Source organism: Panthera onca, chromosome C1, assembly GCF_046562875.1.
Source record: "Panthera onca isolate mPanOnc1 chromosome C1, mPanOnc1 haplotype 2, whole genome shotgun sequence".
In the NCBI taxonomy this organism is placed as follows: Eukaryota; Metazoa; Chordata; class Mammalia; order Carnivora; family Felidae; genus Panthera; species Panthera onca.
In genome coordinates this window covers 216255400-216276425 of record NC_138346.1, presented here as the reverse complement: position 1 = coordinate 216276425, position 21026 = coordinate 216255400, and the positions used below count along the sequence as shown (strand labels likewise).

The window sequence follows — 21026 nt, the reverse complement described above, 5'->3', positions numbered from 1 at the left end:
GCCTGCATTTCTTTAAAACGGTCTCCTAAGGCCTTGGTCTAAAGCAAAGGTCAGCAAACTTCTTAAAAGGTGAAACAGTCAGTCTCTTCTGCTTCACGATCTCTATCACCACTACCCTGCTCTGCTTTGTATCAGGAAAGCTGAGGCAAACAGTACGAGCGGGAACGAATGGGCTGGCTGTGTTGCGATAAAACTTTATACACCAAAGCAGGTGCTGGGCTGGATGTGGCCTCTGGGCTACCGTTTGCCAGCCCCTGGACTAGAGCATCATTTCCAAAGCTGTACTGCAAGGTCACTCTTATTTGCTGTTCCATAAAGACAGGGCTCCCTGATCAGGTGACTTTGGGAAACATTGGATAGAGCAGTTTGTCAGGTTTTCCCAGAAATCTGTTAACATCACACTGAGAATCCCCAAGTGGGGTAAGAGACATGCTCCCCACACTCATCTGACTGTGGATCTTTGTTTCTTCTTTTCTGACACACATCTGGTAACATCTGTCTTGACACAGTTGAGGGAAGATGCGTACAGGAGTGGAAGGTCCCATCACACCCGACACGCCCGGCTCCGGGGACGAGGGGACGTGACCTGCTGCAGAGCTCTTTCTCACAAGGAGAAAGCTAAGGCCCTGGGTCCTCCAAGGACCGGGAGCACCAAGGACTGAACTGAGTGTGCCTGCCCCGCCCCGTGTCCCCAGTCCCAAGCTCTCCCAGTGAGCTGTGTCAGGAAGGCTCCTTGCCCCGAAATCTGGGTCTCCCAGCCACTGCTGGGGCAAGGCCGGCCCACCCGCCCTCATCCATCGCTGACAAGGTGCCCAGCACACAGACACGTGGACACCAGTTGCTCCCGTTTCCATGGCAACAGATGGCCATGCCCCCACGAAGGAGGGCCCCTGTGGTAGGGGCTTTTCCACCACCCACCCTGCCCCCCAGGAGTGCAGCCAGCAGGTTTTGCCCAAGCTTCTGACTAGGGTGAGCACAGAGCCTCAGCTCAACGAAGCGTGGCAGGAAAAGGGAGGGAGGGGACTGCGGTGGCTGAGGTGGGAATTGTGAAGGCCCTTGCCCAGGGGTAACTGGACCTATTCTGGGGGCACCTGAGCTGGCACAGGACAGGGAAAGGGCAGCCGGCCCTGATTACGGACCGTCAGACCCGACGGGTACATGGCTGATAATCCCTCACCTGGCCTGGAGAAACCCTAACAGCTTCCAGAAAGAAAGCGGAGCCAGGCCACCCCAACACAACAGTCTTCAGGCAGTGGGGTCAATGGGGCCTGGACTTCACAGAGTGCGCTGGCACGGCCTCTCAATAGCCCTGGAGGAGGTGCAATTATTTCCTGCCATTGTATACCAGGAAAGCCAGGGTGGAGTCTCAGGAATCTTCCAAGCTCCGGGCACTCAGAGGCAGCAGAGCAAAGATCCCCATTTTGGTTGGTTTGCCTCCAGAGTCCTTTTTTTAAACAATTTCTGGACAGAGCCCTGGAAAAATACAGACTTCTTTGTCATCACTGGCCTTGGTGCAGTTGTTGGGGCCTGGGACGTGGCACCCAGGCAGTGCCATTTACTCTGAGAGGCGGCGACACCATAGATTCTGGGCTGCTTAGCCACCTCTCCCCATGCAGCTAGCTCGCAGGCCGACCTCTGAGCCAAGCACTGGCCGGGAACTGGGGCTTCCTGGGCCAGAAGAGTCTGTCCCTCCCCTGGGGGGAGTGGGATGGGGGTGGGGCTGGAAATCCAAGAGAGGAGACAGGGGGTGCAAGCTCAGGCAGCAGAAGTTTCTGGAAGAAGGATGTCTCTTACGACTGGATGGGCTGCCCGAGTGGTGTCAACCTGGAGGTGACATCTGGGCTTTGGGAGCTTTACGGGGGGCGAGTGGAGAAGAGGGAAGAGCCTTCCAGACAGGGAGCCTTGTGGAGGTGGGGGAGTCTGGGGAAAGGAGGTGCAGCAAGGCAGCAAAGGGGCTCGTAGGGGCTAAGCTCCAGGCGAGGGGGGCCATGGTGAGGTCACAGAGACAGCAGACACCATGGGGACCACAGAGACACAGGGGCCAGGGGGACACCCACACATGGAGCCGCCGCTGACAAGTGTGGACCCCGTGTGGATCACACAGGTGGCCGGTGAGGGACACATTTGGGAATCACACGGGCTCCCCTTGGACTGCAGAAATCCCCGGGTGCGGAGATATGCGGGGAGCAGACAGCGTGACCAAAAGTGGGAATGAGGAGAGGAAGGGTTCGGGGGAAGGAGGAGGCAGGGCGGAGGTGGGGGGCCCCGGAGTGCCAGGCGAGGGAGCTGGGATTTGTGTCTTGACCCTGCTTTTGGCCTCATTCATCATGGACCCAACAGCCTCCAAAGTGCCTTCCTTACAGGCACTTTGTCCGGGCAGGGCAGGACACAGGCTCACGCCAGCTCTAGGGTGGTCTTGTCAGAGATCCATAATATCACTTATTCTTGGTGACGCCAAAGGCTACCACGCCTACGGGTCAAATATCCCCAGCACCTCGGCCTGAGGACTGACTCTGGACCAGGCACAGAACCCCTCGCATGCTTCGTCTCCCTCCGTTAGGCTGCCGGTTGGAGGTAAATGTGGCATTTGGTTCTTTGCCTTGGGACCGTCTGGGCAACCCCTCCCCAACCAAGACCCGCCCCAACCCCGTGCTTCTGGCAAGACTTCTACACAGAGACCCTATTCTGACCATGTGACCATGGAAAGCCACAAAACTTTGCCAGGCCTCAGTTTCCTCATCCATAAAATGGGGATAATAATAGAAACTACCTCGAAAGGTGATTGAGGAAAGGGGATGTGTGGCACTTATAAAATGCAGTGATACAGAATGTAATTCTCGATGCCTTAGTGCCCAGGGTGCTAGGGAGACATGGGAGGTGTGGGAGCAGAAGTCAGGGGCCTGAAGCGGTTCACTGTGTTTCCATACACAGGACTGAGGGTGCGGGCACCATGGCAGGGCAGGGCTGGGCTGGGGTTTCTAGGCCCATGGAAAGCAGGCACCCGCTTTTTCTATAAGGCATCAGGCAGCCCAAGAAGTTCACAGGGGCCTGCCCTGAGCGTCATCGGTGCCGATGTGGGGACTCAGCACTGCCCTGCCTGTCTGTCCAAGGGGGCTCCCGCTCCACCTTGCTGGGTGCCGTGAGGCAAGGTGATGGGTCTGCAGGGATTTCTCCTGGAAACAGCCCTCCTTCCTTGGCTCCGGTTGTTGGGCCGGGAGAATGTAAGTTTGGTTGTCATTCTAATACGGCTCAAACCCCGGCAACTTTTGTAGCCTTTATGGCTGCCTCCAAGAGCCTGCAGTAATGTTCTTTGAATTGCTAAGCAACGCAGCCCTTTCTCTCACATGGAGAAAATTGAAACATTGATTTATCTATTTGTTTTGCAACTGGCACTAGCGGCTTCATTACTCCGTTCCCCGGGGACACCCTCCCACACACTCGAATTGAAAATTAACTCTTTTTACCTAGGAAGGGGCAGCAATGGGTTTTTAATTTGGAGAAAGTACAGGAACAATGGCTGGGCCAGGCGCCAGAAAACAGGAGGCAGGGCCGACCCGAGGCGGGTGCCGGGGAGAGACGCGGAAAGGGCCACTCGCCCTCTGCCAGCCCCCGGGGAGAGGGGACAGTCTGAGAGCAGCCAGGGCCTCCTATGGATGAGCCCCCCGCGGGCCACGCCCCGTCTGTGGGCCTCTGCCTCCGTCGCAGGGCACTAGGAGCATATCGGCATCCTCTTGCTGATTTTGTCTCAGGCCTGATTCCCAACTCAGTATTGGGGTTTGGAGCAGCTCCTTTAAGCCGTGCCTCGGTTTCCTCATCTGCCGCAAGAGGACAGGAATCCCCCCCCCCCCGGCCCCCCTGAGCTTCTCACAGTGTTGCCGGGCCTAAGCAAAGCCGCAGAGCCCAGGACGGCAGTTTGGCACTTAGAACAGTCCAGCGGGCTTCCTGCCAGTCTTGGACTTTGTGTTACAGCTGGCTTTCTGGGGATGCTCTCTCCCGGAGGGCGAAGGCTACATTTGTTGCTTCTGTGACTCTCAGCAACAGGGTGGAGCTGGCTCTGGTCCCCAAAAGTAGGAGTCTGCATTGGGGAAAGCGGAGAACTCTGCTAGGAAGTGGCCAGTCCCATAAAGGATCGGCCACACTCCCGTCTGTTTGCCGTGGGCTCTCTGTCCTTCCGATAATGCAGAGTTTGAACTGGCGTGAGTTCTTAATTCCCCTCCCCCTGGAGCCCCTAAGGGCCTCACCTCCCTGACCTTCACCAGCCTCCTGCCTGGCACCCTTGGGCGATTGATTATCTCCAGCAGAAAGTTCTGCTCAGGTTCTGGATTTGTTGGGTTCCATTCAGTTGCTGAGTGGCAGAAAATGTAGGCTAACAGAGGCTCAGATGCTAAAGGTTCATTTCTCTGTAAACAAGAGTCAGTCAAGGTCTCATATGGTAGCCACAATTTCCAAGCGACCCAGGCTCCTTCTATCTTGTTGCTCTGCACTCCATTCCAGAGGCTTCTGGTCCAATATGGCTGCTCTAACTCCACCCATCGTGTCTGTATCCCAGCTGTCATGAAGAATACTTCCTGGAACTTGCACACACCCCTTTCACTTACACCCCCTCGGCCAGAGCTTAGTCACGTGATCATGCCTAGCTGCACAGGAAGCTGGGAAAAGTCATTTGAGTCCAGGAGGCTGTGCACTGAGAGGAAGTAGGAAATGGACACTGGGGACAACCATGGCCTCTGTCACGGACTCCTTGTCTATGTCCCAGACAGAGCCACCTTTACCCCCACCCACCCCTATGCACCCAGTATCACCTGCTTGTGGGCCCCCATCTGCTGGATGTTAAAAAGCCCCACCCAGGCTTTGAACTCATACTCTCCAGAACCTTCCAGTGGAAATCAGCTAAGAAGGAATCTGAAGGTGAGACCAAGGATCAAGCACCTACTTGGTGGAGAGTGGCTGGGCTTTGTCTTTAGCAAGAAGTCTGGTCTCTTCTGAAGTGGGTCTCCTCCCACACCCACCCAAGGCCCTGGGGGAACAGGGATCGACTCCATGTTGTGGGGGAGTGTGGGGGCTAAATAGAAGCCTCAGATGAAAGAAAGGTAACCTCCCCTGGAGAGTGAAAGGAGTCCTGTTAATGCAGAGACTAAAACTGGGACCCTCCTGGGAAAACCAAAAATATCGGTGGCCCCGTATGGATGTGAAATGAGGGGGCCTGAGAACTCCAGAAACATTGTTGTGGGCAGGGAGCATTGGTCTGGGTGCCCCAGGAGGGGATGAGCTCCCCATCACCGGGGGTAAGTCAGCAGAGGCTGAACTATCACTGGACAGAGATGCCTGTAGGACTCAGTAACCTTTCGCACCTGAGCACTTTTTATCGGGACAAAAACCAGAGACCGCAGCTTGCCAAGGGCCCCTCTCCCTGACCCTCACTCCCTCCTCAACCTGTCCGTGATCACACTGGTGATCTGCAGGCTCTGGCTCCTCACAAGTCAGCAAGGCCTGATCCACAAGGCCTTTCCACAGCCCAAACCTGTTCCAGGTACACAAGAAGATAAAGGGAAGTCGACTCTGTACAGTAAATGGGTATATAGCCCTTTAAAGGCACTGTCTCTCAAGATGTGGGCAAGGGTCATTGTCCCCACTCTAGAGATCAATGGCTTGAGGCCAGCAATGTCCAGACTTCTCAGGGGCGGTGGGGTCAAGTGCAGGAGCTGGGCACCCCCCGGGGGGCCCAACCCTTAGGGGTACTACTGCACCCCTGGTGACGAGCCAGGGGGGAAGGTGGGTTGTCCACTGCACCTGCTGGGGGGTGGGGTTGGGGGTGCACATCTGAAAGGCATTCTGATAAACCTGTGAGATGGACCCCAGAAGGACCATAGAATCCTTTCTTCCTTTATGCGACAATTATTTATTAAATGCCAACCCTGCAACAGACACCCCTCTAGGTACTGGGAATACTTCAGAGCACAGAACGAATCTAATTTCTGTCCCCATGGTATTCACATCCCATAAAAGTAAGCACATAGGACAGGGGTCCACCCCTCACCCGAAAGCCCTAAGGCCAGACATACTGCAGCCGACAGTCCTCAACTGGGGCAGTTCGGCAATGTCCAGAGAGATTTTTGTTTGTCACAGCTGGAGGGACAGCTACTGGCACGCAGAGGGTAGAGGCCAGCGTTGCTGCCCAGAACCCTCCAGTGTACAGGACCATCCTCTGGAGCGAAGAATTACCAAGCCCCCACAGCCAGCAGTCCTGAGGTTTAGGAACCTGGTTTTGGCATTCAGACTTTGCATTTTCAAAACGTAATACGGTGCACAGACCGTATATTATGTAACGTCCCCAGCGGGGTGTGGAGTAACACCCCGTAATCAAACGCATTAATATTTCTGCAGCAAAATGTATGAATATTCACACTAAGAGGGATGAACCAAGACTATAAATAGCCTCACGTCAGTTCGGATCACGTTTTGCCACCAAATGAGTTATGAACAAGCTTTTGGTTTTCAGAGCTTTATGGATTTTGGAATTGGATTGTGGGCCTGTAATATAATTTCAGATCGTGATAAATGCTATAACAAAAACAAAGGAGAAGCAAGGGAAGGGGTAACGCAGGGCTTTAGATAGAGCAGCCGAGAAGAGACTCTGTGGAGGTGACATTTGAGCAGAGGCTTGAGGAAATGGACCGTGAGTGAGTCCGGGGGAAAAGCGCTCCCAGCAGAGAGGCTCTCACATGTTGGGGAGCTTGGACGGTCTGAGGACCAGCCAGGAGGCCAGCGCACCCCCAGTGGATGAGCAGGGAGGAGACGAGTGGGCAGCGAGGCTGCAGGGGTGACCACAGAGCAGGTGGGCTCAGCTCGCTGCCTTGGAAGGAGTTGGGGTTTCGCTGTAAGTGAGGAGGGAAGCCCGGGACAGAGTGAATGTGGGGCCCTGCAGGCTGCGGGGTGGATGATGGGCTGCAGGAGGGTGGGAGCAGACCTCACGGGACAAACAGGATGGCCAGGACCCAGAACACCCCAGCTCGTGCATCCTGGGTGGGGAGCACGCTTCAGATCGATACTCTGGACCTGAGACAGGCCAGCAGACACAGCTCATCAGTCCCCAACCCACCGGGACTTTGCTCAAGTCAGCCCACCCTGTCAGCTCAGCCTTACAACCAGCCCAGCCCATGTGTCTGTCCCATCTGGGGATATACGTGTGTCTGGTTCTGCAGCCGGGCCCCACGGCCTGGAGGGCCAGGCCGAGCCTTCAACGTCTGTGTCTCCCAGTACTCCAGGCACAGAGCTCCCGGAGGAGCTCACAGAGACAGGGAACAGGGTTCACACCAGATATCCCTAAAGACATTTAGAAAAGGCAAGGTGGTCAGAGAAGTTCCAGCAAAAGGCAGCGGGGACCAGGGAGAAGGAGCCAGAACGAGGACAGAAGATGTTTGCAAAAGTAAAGGGGAAGTTCAGGAAGGGTCTCCTGTCTCCAGCCTGGGCCCTCTTCTGCCATAGGCATGTTTTGTGTCCTTCCCTCAGACCCCGGGCCCCCAGCAGCGTGGACAGTGCCTTCCTGCAGCTGCACCTCAGGGCCAGGTCATGGGTTCCAGCAGCTTGCAGGAGGGCACGTGATGGCGGTGGACACACTCTGAAGATGAGCCCCCAGAAATTAGCGAAGTGTCCTTGGTTCAAACCCAAGTCCTCCCCTTTACTGGAAAAAGATCTTTATCTGGACTCCCCTGGGCCCGAGACAGAGCCTGTGCAGCCCCGAGGGCCACCCAGGGCCCTGTGTAGCCTCCAGGCTGCAGTTCTAAACCCTGGGTCCACGTTAAAGCCACCTGGGAGCTTTCAAACGTTACCAGCACCACCTGAGAACCCAGGAGAGGCCCAGGCACAGACTGAGTATTTCTGAAAGCCCCGGACAGATCAGGCAGCGGCTCCGAACCCCTGCCCCAAGCCCCGGCCCTAACTGGCCCCTCGCCAGTACCTGTTGGCCCCGAAGCCTGCCTCCCATGTCGCCGCTCTGCCCTGGGCTTGTCAGGCCGAAACACCCGGGAAGGAGAGAAGGCTGCCCCCTCCTGGTCACGCTGGCCGGCACTGTCTCCTTGGGGGAACGTCCCACTCAATCCTCACATCACTGAGGTATCTCAGCGCCCCCAGCGTTACAGAGAAGGCCACACTGGCTCAGAGGGGCTCAGTGCTGTGGCCAGCAGGTGGCTGAGCCAGGAATAAGTATTCTGCCGCCTGGGCTCCCTGGTGGGTGGAGAAGAGCAAGATTAATGCAGGCTGGGGTTTCCTCCCATCCTGCCGTTGGGGGAGGGGGACGCATCGCTCCAGGAGGTGGCCCAGATATTTCAGGTAGGGACCTGTGATGTCCCTGAGATACCCCCATCGTAGTTCACCTTGTGTCGCTACCCACACACCCAGCTCCGCGAAGAGCCCCACGCAGCCACCACCAGCTCCCGGGAGAGGGGCACGAATGCCAGGAATGGTTCCTGTCCCCGGGCCACTCTGCCTGCACGCCTCCCTCCTCCCAGCCCCCCAGATCCAGGTGAGAAAGAAGAGGCTTCCACAGCAGGACCAGGGGAGAGGAGCCCGGGGCGGGGCCGGGAGGGAGGTTCAGAGCCTGTAGCCGGCACAGGCCACGCCTGTCCAGCACCTAGCCTGACTCCTGCAGGCAGGCCTGCTGTGCCCCGCAGAGGCCCCGGGCGGGCTCTGGTCAGGAGGAGGCCCCTCCGGGTCCCCCTTCTGGCACGGGTGAGCCTCTCCTCCCTGGAGCGCCCCCCCCCCCGCCTGAGGATGCATCTGAATCTGATTACTCCAGGAGCGGAGTGTGCGTCTGCAGGGGGCTTTGCCGAACACCCTGAGCTCTAACCGCCTGTGATCTCAGAGCTGAATATCTTTCAGAGTTATTTAAGAGGTTCTTCCCTTTTTTCCCATCTTGATGATATGTTTCTAAATTATACATTAAACTTATCAGGGTGAGTAATACCTCACAGCTTCCCCGTGTCAGGCCTAATGTTACTTACTCGTCTGCCGCTCCGTGTTTACATGGTTGAGGGGGAAATGCTCCTTTCGGATCCATTTATCTTCACATTAAGTGTTTAGAGATGAGAACCTCAGACAGGTTCGAGACACCTGGCTCCCCAGGCGCTTGGCTTCCACGCAAACCTCTCCAGCTTCAGCGTGCTGGGGCCAGGGTCCCGTTGCCAGGCAGGCCGGGACCTGGAGGCACCCCCTCCCCAGGGAAGGGTCCCAGGGGCAGAGAAGCCCCCAGAGGGAGCAGTGATGGGAGTGAGGCGCAGAGATTGTCCTGGAAGGGAAGGGCCACCAGGGAACTTAATAGGCACCAGCACCTCTAGGCTCCTCCCTTGTCCCAGGCACCTGCAGCTTCTGGGGGGACAGACCCTCAATCCTCTGTTCATGCCTGTCTCTCGATTCATTCATTCATTCATTCATGCACACGTGCATGTGTTCAAGTAGTTGTGGCAGCCTCCGCCGTGCTGAGTAGGCACTGGGCTACGGGTCACTACCCTGGGTCCCCTGGGTATTGGGAGGCCCCTTGAGGCTGGGGCCCAGTGGAAAGGCACAGCCTCAGCCCATTCAGGGGTCTGCTGGCAAGAGACCTTCTTGTCCTCCCAGCCAGGAGAAACCCTACTCCTAGCACCAGCCCCAAATCAGCCACAGGCCAGGAGGCCGGGCAGGGAGGGCAGCCCCCACCCCAGTCCTGCCACCCCCTAACACACATAGCTGCCACCAGCCTGCGGTGGGACTCAGGCCCTGCCAGGCTTGGGGGCAGGGGCCTCCGCCGTCTGGAGCACGCAGCTCTCTGCACAGAAGGTCTGGGCTGAGGACTGGAAGGGGGAGATGGTTCCCCGGGGCCAGGGGGAGCTGAAGCCTCTGTAGTCTTCATGGCTTTCCGGGGATTGAGTGATTCAGCCACACTAACGGCTCTGCAGGGTCGTTTTATGTAACCGTCGCGACCACCTTCACTACCTGGCGTGTCCACGATCGCCTAGGAGAGCGAGGGGTGGGGCAGGGGTTTGAACCCAGGCCCCGGGAGACCCAGGCCGTGGACTCTCAAACCCCACGCAGCACAGACGGGGAGATCTGAGCACACCCTGGCCAAAACGACCCTGTAGTTCGTTCCCTGTGAGGTAACCCAGGGCCTGAACCCAGGGCTCAGATGGGCCACTGGGTGCCCCCCCCCAGCCCCCAGAGCCAGGCCAACAGCCTCCAGGCAGGAGATTCACCCAAAGGGAAGTGTCGGGACCATTTATCATATCAATAAACTTGCTTAAGGCGCTCTCTGTCTTCCCATAATGAAATGGGGATGCGATCCCACCATGTTATTGGGCACCAGGGCAAGTCCGCATCAGACGCTTATTATTTTCTGCCACTATCAGGGAAGACTGATCGTGCTTGGGGAAGTGCAGCTTAAAATTGAAAACCAAGCAATTTACCTTCAATCGCTTCTCAGAATTTTGTGCAGCCAGAGACAGTTAAGGAGAAATAGACTCCCTTTCCATTTTAAGTGTTTGCCATTAACATTTGTTTCCTCCCTGAGATTGGGTTTGGTGGGGGGAGGGGGTGGCATCTCGCTCCTGCCTCCTCCAGGAGATTGCCTTCGGGCGCCTCTTTTTGGGTTAAGGGTGTTGGGGTCACCTCCCTCCCTCCTGGCAAGGCTGTCTTCTGCGTTAATTCTGCCCGTCCTCGCGTCACCGGGTCGCTCACTCAGCCGGGCACTGGGCAGAGCACGTGTGTGCCTGCAGAGGTGAAGCCCTCAGGTGTGGCAGAGAGAGGGTGCCCACACAGGGGAGGGCCGTGCCCTCTTCCTGGGGGGTCTGCACCCCTCTGCCCTCCAGGCCGGGCTCCCTGCGTTCCTCCCCCCACATTCGTTCAGGCTTTCAGGCACAGGTGTTCTCAAGCCAATCTCCTAGGGTATTTATGTCTCCTTCCCAACTGAGGAACAGAGGTTGACTTTGGGACGTGTGGCCTATGAGAAGGCAGAGCCCCTTGGTGAGTGCAGAGTCCGGGCTTGTGGCGTTGACGGTGGAGAGCTGTCTGTGACAGCTGTGACAGCTGTTTGTGTGTCCTTGTGCAGGCCACGTGCAGGCCGCTGACTCCTGGCTGGTGATGGGTCTCTGCACCCAGCTCCCAAGCCCTTCCCGCCCACTCCCTACCCCCTCCCCTCACCCCAGGACCTCTGCCACACAGCTTCTGCAGGGAGAGTCCTTGGAGGCTTTGCTCAAAATTCCAGGAAAGAAATCCTTGCTCTGGTGGTGTTGACAATGGGACGGCAGAGCAAGGCCTTGGGACGGACCCCCCAAAGCCCTTGCCTGCCTTCTTTTATTCCAGGGATAATAAGAGGGGGCTTTTGCTGAGATGTAAATGGCTCCCTGCTTGTAAATTTAAGTTACCTCCCGAGGCCCCTCCATCAATGTGGCAAGACAAACTATTGTGATAGTCTCAAACCCCAGCTGCCCTCCTGGCTGTGTGGCTTCAGCCCCGGCCTCATCTTGTTTGATCAGCCTCCCCGGTTGCTGGCTGCATAAGCCGGGCTGTGTGCAAATGGGATTTGCCAGCCCTGTGCACACCTCGGGCTTGGCACAATCACGCTGAGCGCGCTCTGGAAACAGGAACTTGTAGGCCAAACCCCGAGTTAGACGCTGGTCCTGGAAGTCTCCACCCTGAACCCTGAGGTCCCTAGTGGCCCCTTGCAGACCATCCACCTCCCAGGGGTGTGAGCGAGGGGTGGGGGGTGGGGGTCACTGGAACAGAAGCCACCATCACCGCCCTGAAAACTAAAACGCTGCTGGCAGGATTTGCACACGTCCCGGGGTCACACAGCCTTGCTGGGTGCCGGGCCGGGGCTGCCTTGGGCCACTTACGTGGGAGTGCTGAGCTGAGAAGGAAAGTTCCAGGCACCCAGAGCAGCACATTCCACAGAGGCAGAGCAGGGGTTTAGGCACAAGCTGAGGCCACTTGGATGGATGCTGGGGCTCCCACCTCCCACCCCCAGTATTGCCAGAGAAGTCTGGTTCTCGAGAACTAAGGTCAAGGGTGGCCAGGACCCTGCAGGAGCCCCCCTACTCTGGCTTCTCTGCACGCAGTCCCATGATTTGGGGCAGTCTGGCCTCGACACTCACATCTTGGAGGTGGCTCATGAGGGCTTCATGAGGAGGTGTCCTCCCACAGCTCCCCCAACAGCCCCCACACTCTCTCCCCCTCTACCAGTCAGGACTAATTTTGGAGGGGACCCAAAGGAGTCCCAAGCATGGCTCCAGTTACTTGATGGTCCTGCTTTCAAAGTGACCAGCACTTCTGCACACCCCCCAGGGCGTGACATTGGGTATCAGCTTCTGGAGGCATCAGGGAGGAGGGCTGCCTCTATCCAGACCACTTAGCACACATTCTGGGGCTCCCTCAGGAAGCAGTCTGAGAATCAAGGTCACGAGACGCAGACTCTCCAAGCTTTTTACATAGTTTTACTTTTCTTTTTTCTTGTCATACGTACTGGAGATACAGGAAAACATACGTATGAGGAGCTGGAAAAATCATCGTAAGGCATGTGACCACAAGGCGGGACAAGAAAAAGAACACTATTCACGTAGGTTGGTTCTCTGAGGCCTCCCCTTCCCCGTAACGGAGAGAGTAACCTGGAACCAGGACCCCCACCCCCAAAATGCAATGTTTCCGGGCCCTTCTGGGGCCATGCAGCAAACCTTGTGCTCACCATGGATTCTGTCCCCTGCCTAGCCCCCGAAAGGGCTGCTCCAAAGATGACAGGATTCAAGAGAGATTAATTTGTTATTTTAGACTTTTAGAAAGTGCACTTGCGCAGAAACGGAGTCCCTGGGTCGTAAGGAAGTTCAGATCAATTAAAACAATTTACTTTGCTGCTAATGATTTCAGACCATTGTAATTTATTGGTAAGTAAATGACTTCAAAAGCACATTCCTTTGGTGGCTGCACAGAGGGAATTTTAACAAGTTCTTGGATAAATTAAGTCTGGAATTTGTTAACAGACCATTATTGTAAAACATTGAAAGTAGGCCTTTCACACCGCTCCAAGGCCTTAAAGTTTCCAGAAACAATTAAAACTTCTAATCAGTTCTTCACTGTTTAAGCAAATCAAATGGCAAGAAAGGGCTCCTGATAACAGGTGGGAAACACAGGCCCCACCACGACATCCAAGGGCCCCCCGACCCCACCACTAGAGTCCCTTCAGTGACGCCTGCTCTCAGAGATAAATCCAAATTCCCAGTCTGCCCAAGATACGCCCTGCACTGTGGGGTTTCCACCTGCCCCCCAGCCACATCTCCTGCTTCTCTGCCTTCAGTTGGCCCCAGCCGTAGCTGCAGCTGTGGTCTCCTGAGTTGACCTCTCTTGCATAACCCCCCGGCCAGCACAGCCCCCGGGCTCAGCATCTGCATTCACCAGCACCTTGCAGCAGAGGGCCCTGCTCCTAATGGGAATATGTGTGATTGCGCTGTGACCACTCCAGACATGTGATGTGGGTTGTGTCCCCCCTGGAATGAAAGGGATGCCCAGAGGAGGGACTCAAGGACACAGGGTTATGTGGGAGGCCTGGCGGTCCTTTGAGCTGCCCGCCAGTGCAGGACGAGGTGGTGGGCGTCCAGGCATCGCCGTGCAGACTGCCTCTGGGGTCTTTGGATCAGGTCAGAAGGATGCTCAAGGGCGCCTGCATGGCTCAGTCAGCTATCTGAGCATCCGACTTTGGCTCAGGTCATGATCTCACGGTTGGTGGGTTCAAGCCCCACATCAGGCTCTGTGCCAACAGCTCGGAGCCTGGAGCCTGCTTTGGACTCTATGTCTCCTTCTCTCTCTGCCCCTCCCCCGCTCACACACTGTCTCACTTTGTCTCTCAAAGATAAATAAATGTAAAAAAAAAAAAAAATTAAAAAAAAAAAGAAGCATGCTTGTCTGTGCCCAGATCCCTAAAGGCCAGCAGGGATCTCCTATGGCCTTGTCCTTGGAAAATGAGGATTCTCCATGACTTCTTCCCAACCCCCAAGCCCCTGGGCTCTTGTCAATGGGAGCAGTAAGAATGACAGCTGCAGCTATTTGTGAAACATGTGGGCAGGAAGAGGCTCCGCCCACCAGAGAAACAAGGCCGTGAGGTAGGGATTGCCCTGCCGAGGGCCAGACCAATGCTTGGAAGTTAAGGAACCTGGACTTCAGATGCCTGTGTTCTAAAATCCATCCATGCCTTGTCACGATGCTTAATGCCACTCTCACTGTAGGACCAGCGACTCCTCAGCCAGGTCCACTATCATGAGCGAGCCACCAGGCAGGTCCTGTCAGGATCCCACTAGGTGGACCAGGTGGTGACCAGACGCTCACTGCCTGGTCCATTGCAGGCAGGTGGGGGATAGCCTGGGACCCTTCCTACTTCTTATTTTTTCATTGATCAGGATGTATTTATTCAAGGGTGTGTGTTGGGCCCAGGTACTTGGAGTCCTGGGGTCCCCACTCCCACAGAGGGGGCGGGGGGTCCTATGGGAGGAAACAGAGACAGTGAGCAAATGAACAAGAAAATGTTGAATGTGTAGAAGGTCTAGGGTCTTACTGATCTGGGGTCAGCAAGGAGGGGACACTTGAGCTCTGACAGAGTAATACAGAAGAATGTTCCAGGCAGAGGGACCTGCCAGTGCAAAGGCACTGAGGCTGAGAAGATGGACAAAGACAGCAAGCATGGGTGGTAGCAAGGAGGACGGAACAGGAGGGCTGCCACAGGTGGCCGGGACGACCTCCAGGCCCTGGACAAAGGGTAGAGTGTGGATCTCACTCAGGACAGGGGCAGGGGCAGGTTTGGGGCATTTTAGGCAGGGCACTGACATGATCTGATTGATGCGTTTTAAGAGCTTCCTGTGGTTGCTAAAGGCAAAATGGATGTTTGTACAGAGGCGAGAGTGGAGCTTCCAGACCAGCCAGAAGGCTCTGGCGGGGGCCCCATGAGGGGAAGGTGGCATAAACCAAAGCGGAAGGGTGAGGAGGGAGAGAAGGACAGAGGTCTGGGATCCACCTTGAGGTGAGGCTGACAACACTGGCTAATGGTTCGGATGTGAGGCCGAGGCACAGACAGGAGGCAGGGTGATGGATGGATTCAGAGCTGGAAAACCTGTATGGGTGGCCATGCCATGTACTCAGAAGAGAAGACCCCTCTGGGAGCACTGTGCTTCTCTGACCATTTTGCGATCAAGGTGCCTGTGGACGCCCTGATAGGTTTGTTGTCCTGGTCAGCCGGGGCTGCCATCACAAGGTATCACAGACCAGGGGACTTGGACAAGGGACATGTGTTTCTCACAGCTCTGGAGGCTGGACATCCCTGATCAAGGCACTGGCAGATCTGGTGTCTGGTGAGGCCCTGTGTCCCGGTTCATAGAAAGCTGTCCCCTGCCTGTGTCTTCACATGGCAGAGAGAGAGAGAGACCTCTGGTTTCATCATGTTCATAGAAGGACACCAATCCCATCGTGGAGGCCCCACCCTCATGACCTCATCGAACCCTAATTACCTCCCAAAGGCCCCACCTCCTAATACCATCACACTGGGGTCAGAGCTTCCGCACGTGGATTCTGGGGGAGACAGACATTCAGTCCAAAGCACGTGCCAATCGGCAGCAGGTGCCGTTGGTTTGGAACTGGGTGGAGAAGTCATGACCCTAGTCAGGAATTAGGAACCAGAGTGGGAGGCTGGAGGTCGAACCCAGAGACACCCAACACTTACAGTCATGGGAGGGGGCAGAGCAGAGGGTGCCGGGAGAGAACTGTCCTGGGTGGGTCCCATCCTCTAAGAAGAGAGTGTTTCAGGAAGGATCCCATGGGGGCCAAGGCAGGTCTGCAAAAAAAGACGCCCTTCCATGAGGTTCTAGATCATCTCACTGGGCAAAATGAGCGCCTGTGTTTCAGATCCAATGTGATCCGTTTTTAGATGATTGGAGGCAAGTTGGCAAACCCTTTCGGAGCCAATGTAGACTACATGTTCATAATTTTCATAGTATTTTTGGCAGCCGCAGAAACTCCAAGGCACGGCAGAGAACCTTTCAATGGAGCATTGAAACGCAGTTTTTAAAAATACCTTTTAGAAAGCTATTTAAATTCTCCTGTCTGCAGCAAAGCTAATGTATAAACTTAGCGCTTTAATTTGGCTCTTCTTTAAACAAAAGAGGTGGGAAGCTGTTTCCTCCCCCGGTTCTGCTGAATCTGGAGGCTGGTTCTCACTGTCTCTGAGCCCGGACACTTCCCCGGCCGCCCTGGCAGAGGCAGGCCCAGCCTGTGCCTTAATCACTAATTCTTCACAACAGTGTTGTGAGGGGAGAAGTGGGGAAGCCGAGGCCCAAACTGGCTAATAAGCTGAGGAGGTTTGGCCTTGTTTTAGAGGTGAGGCAATGAAGGAAGCTTGCCCGAGATGCCAGGGCTCAGGGGCACCAGGCGAGGCCCTAATGGGCTGCACGCTGAAAGCTCGGCTGGTCACCTCCTTGGAGCTTCCCCACCCGCTGGGCACCACAGGCACCTGGCGCCTCCCCAGGTCGGTGGGAGGGGGTGCAGCCTGGTTTGGAGCCACCGCAAGAGCCTGGCTACAGTGATTCTCCCCATCAGCCCCCCCCAGAGTGCCCAGTAAGTGCGAGAGCTCCCCAAGTTACTGGGGGTTCATGGTGCTTCCAGGGTGATTCTGACACTCAGCAAAGTTTGAGGCACCCTGCCCCTAGCTCTCCTGCCCCCCAAAAGGTGCCATCCCATGTCCAAAGAATCTGGGGGAGGCCATCACCCCTCTCTCCGCAGATGAGGAATCTGACGCCGAGAGGAGGAACTTCCCCACTCACAGTTCTGCAGAACCCAGGCTCCTGAACTCCCCTGGCAGGGTCTTCTCCTCACAGACACCCCTCCCTGGCCCTGGCCAGCCTCCAGTCAGCCTTCCAGAGAGGCAAACTGCCCCAAAAAGGTGTCGTTTGCAGAGAAAAAGAGGAGATTGGTGTCCTGGTGAACCGTGGCTGAAGGCCCGGCTACCCTCTGGTGGTGCTCTCCCTGGCTTCCCAGGTCCCCAGCCCAGCAGTTTCACCTGAACTCTCCCAGCACCTCCCTGTATCCGTGTGGGCCACTGTGGGCCACTGAAGAAGTGACAAGGCCTGGAGGCCTGGAGGTGGGGTGAAGGGGACAGAGCTCAGTGGTCTGTGCAGGTGGGCTGACAGCATTTAGGAGCCACCTGGGCGGGGAGGCAGGAGGGCTCTCTGGGTCCACGGAGGCTGGTGGCCTGCTGTCTGTCCCACCAACTGCAGCCCAAGATGGGCCTAGAGCAGCACACTGTATCCTCAGTGCAGCTTGGAGGGGCTGGTCTGCCCATTCAGGCTGTGTAACCAGAGGCAGGTGTAAACGGATGAGGGTTCAGACACGGTGGTTCCGTGCCAGGTGCTAGCTGGATCTTGGGAACAAGGGTTCATCTCTCAGGGAGATATAGTTTGATCTAGAACAAACCTCATCACAGCTCTTGGGTCCTCAGCCCAGAATTTTCCTCGCCTCTCCCCAAGCCCCATGCCTGGTCATACATACCCACACGTGTGTCATGAGCTGACCACACGCACCCACCTCTCATCCGTAAGATTCGTGTCCACCTGTAGCTATATGCCATGGCCTGTCCTCCCCTGGGGCCATGGCTAGGACCCGCTCCCGCACAGACCGACAAGGGCCCATTCTTCGGATGAGCAGTGAGGCCAGGTTTCTCAGGGTCATTCTCTTCCTGGCCACTTGACTGCAACTTCTATTTTACTCTGTGGTTGAATTGGCCGTCACCTGCCAGGGACAGCCAGATCTGTCAAGTCCCACACCACTTGCTTTTATAGGTTCTCCTGGCTTTATTGCCTTTCTTGGAGCAGTGAGGGGCAGCCAGCTGCTAAAGAATCATTCAGGATGACATAGCTTTTTAGATTTCATTTCCCCGCTGCCCGCTCCCACCCATGTCTCCATCTGTGGGAGAGAGTGACAAGGTGATGGCACTTAGAACTCCCGACATGAGCCAAAGTAATGCTCCCCGGGCTCCCCAATAAATACCAGGACCAGAACCCATCTCACGGGCAAGGGTCTTAGACGAAGCTAGATTCGAGTCTGGGCTCCACCAACTACTGGCTGTGCTTGACCTTGGGCAAGATGCTGGACCTCTCTGACCATCCATTTCCTCTGCTTCCAAATGGGAGTGATGATAGTACTTACCTCCCAGGGTTGGGGTACAGACGCAGGTTAATGTTTGGCATAGAACAAATGCTCAATAAGGATCAGGAAGCATTGTGATTTTCTCTTATCGTGGACTGGTTGATCGATTGTTAACTCTGGCCCCAAGACCTGCACAGGAAGGAAGAGCTAGACTGGCCTGATCTGGGCAGCCTCTGAGAATCTGATGGGGTTGATGGAGTAGAGCATGAGCTTCCTAGGTGGGGGGGTTTCCAGAGAAACATTACCAATAGGAGTGTGTGTGTGTGTGTGTGTGTGTGTGTGTACATACATCCAAAGAGAGAGAGAGACACACACAGAGATTGATTTTAAGGAATTGGCTCACAATTGTGGAGCTGGCAAGTCCAAATTCTACAGGGCAGACTAGCAGCCTGGAGATCAGGGAAGAGTTGATGTTGCAGTCCTGAGTCCAAAGTCAGTCTCTAGGCAGAATTTCTTCTTCCTTTCCTTGGGTAACCTGGGTTTTCCTCTTAAGACCTTCAACTGGTTGGATGAAGCCCATTAACATTATGCAGGGTACTCTGTTTACCCAAAATCTACTGACTTAAATGTTAACTTTATCTTAAAAAAATACCTTCACAGCCACATCTAGACTGGTCTTTGACCTCATATCTGGGTACACATGAGATTAACCTGGTCAAGTTGACACACGAGATTCACCATCACAGGGAGGAACAACCAAGTGCCCTCGGCCATCCTCTGCCGACACCATTGGTCCTTTGGACGTGGTGGCCCTACCCCTGCCTGGTCTGCATCTCTCCCACCCCTGATCTCACACTTTTGGGAGGTAGCTTGTGGGAGGGCTTCAGCAAAGGACAGGTTCCACACCAGAAGGCCAGTGCCCTCTGAATCATGTGGCCCAGGCAAGGTCCCTCGGCAGAGAATAAGGAGGTTGCCCTGGTTGGTTTGGGAGGAGAGAAGCCAGTAGGCAATGGGACAGGCCTCCGAGTGGTGGTTCTAAATTAAGATCTCACTCAGGTCCAGAGCCCCAGGCCCCTGCAACCAGGCTGAGGCTGACCAGTTCCTCTGTGGGACCCTTAGGAAGCAGAAAAAGGATGCCAGGCAACCACAACCTCTCCAGAGGAGTGTTGGGGGAAGAGCCTGAGACCCAACAGCTGCCTTCCAGAACACAATCCAGGCCAGGAAATGGCTCCTTTAAGACCGAACTTGGATGCCAGCAATACACGGCACTTCCACAATAGAGACTCAGATCAATTCTCTTTTATCTTTTCTGGAGGCTCAGCATGATGAAAAGTGGCCTATATCTATGGCTGATAAATAACTAGAAACTTGCTGTATCTGCTTTCATTTGATTTTCTTGAACAATTACCGCTAGCGTGCCTTACATTCAGAGGCTGAAATTTTAAGTGGCCAAAAGAACTTCCCAACTGAGCCCGCCAGGGACTCATTTGAAATGTTCTTTGGTGCATCGAAAAGCGACCAGACAATGATCTATGAAGGAGCTTGGAAGAGTGTTTCAGGTTAATGGCACAAACATTTCCTCCTCTCCAGGGGATGAAACGTGGGAAGACATTCCCACCCCCAGTTCCAGGAGAGACTGCCCTGACAGACCCTCTGCACTGAAGGACCACCCACAGGCTCAGGCCTGGCCTGTTCACACAGAGTCTAGAGCAGACAGCTTCCAGCACAGTTGTAGGCACTGAGCTTGAACAGGATGGTGTCTAGACTGGGAGTCATCTAGAGAAGGTTGATAAGGATGAGGAGGGCTCTGGAGTCCTCAGGATTATCAGAGGAGGCAAGTGGGCATGCTGGGCTACAGACATCTTCCATGCTAGTTTCATTGCTCTCATCTAGCACTCATGTCATAGTGTGATTCTGGTTACATGTCTGCCTCAGCACCAGGAGAATAAGCTCCAGGAGGCCAGAAACTGCATCTCTCAATACCCAGAGTGGTGTCAGCATTTAACAGGTCCTCAGTACATGTTAAATAGAAGGGTGGATGGGTAGATGGTTAGATGAATCGGTGACTAGATGGACGGAAGATGGGTAGATTAGTAGCTGGTTGTGAATGGATAGTTGAGTGGATGGATGGATGCATGGATGGATGAGTGAATGGGTGGATGGAAGGAAGGAAGGATGGATGGATGGATGAGTGAATGGGTGGTTAGAAGGAAGGAAGGATACAAGGATGGAAGGATGGAAGGATGGAAGGATGGATGGATGGGCAGATGGATGAGTGAATGGGTGGGTGAATGGATGGATGGATGGATGGCATGAATCTGTCTTCACATCTTTGAAGGACTATCACAGTCCTGAAGAGTAGAGTCCTGTTTTCTATGGATCCAGAAGATAAAATCATAGCAGATTCTTTAGGGTAGCAGATTTGGCTTCAGGTTAAGAAAGAAAGACTCAAACTGCTTTTGGTGGCATAGAGGGTTGGGGAGGGAGCAAGCCCCCATCCTGGGAAGTGTTTAAGAGGAGGGACTGGTCAGTATAGTAGAAGGTGTTCTTGTGCCAGTGGGAGACAGGGCTGGTTGATCTCAGAGGGTCTTTCCAGCTCTGAGCAGTGTGAGTCCTCTTGAGCCCATGCCCTCAGCTGGGTCAGGGACCTAATTTCTCTGGGTCGGGCCTTGGCCTCTGTGGGGGCCCTGTACTCTGCCTTTGCTGCTGCTGGCCCATGGCTGGGCACTGTCTCCTGGCTGCAGACCCTCCCATGCCTCAGGTACTGCACTGGAGCTTGCCCCAGCAGGCCTGGTTGAAAGTGATCTGCAGAGAGAACAGAAAGCATGTGGTGACCATGCAGGCTGGCCTCTGATAGACAGGGGTATGGGAGACAGGGGGGAGCTGCT

The 21026-nt window shown here is 55.3% G+C and overlaps 2 protein-coding genes across 17 annotated transcripts in view; both read left to right on the top strand.

The window, feature by feature from the left end:
* CAMTA1 (calmodulin binding transcription activator 1) overlaps positions 1-21026 on the top strand; it is an 852124-nt gene that overhangs the window by 694343 nt on the left and 136755 nt on the right. The window lies entirely within an intron of this gene.
* VAMP3 (vesicle associated membrane protein 3) overlaps positions 7993-21026 on the top strand; it is a 160711-nt gene continuing 147677 nt past the window's right edge. Inside the window, exon 1 of the mRNA XM_078452492.2 lies at positions 7993-7998. The gene's annotated coding sequence lies outside the window, so the exon portion shown is untranslated. The remainder of the gene's footprint in view (positions 7999-21026) is intronic.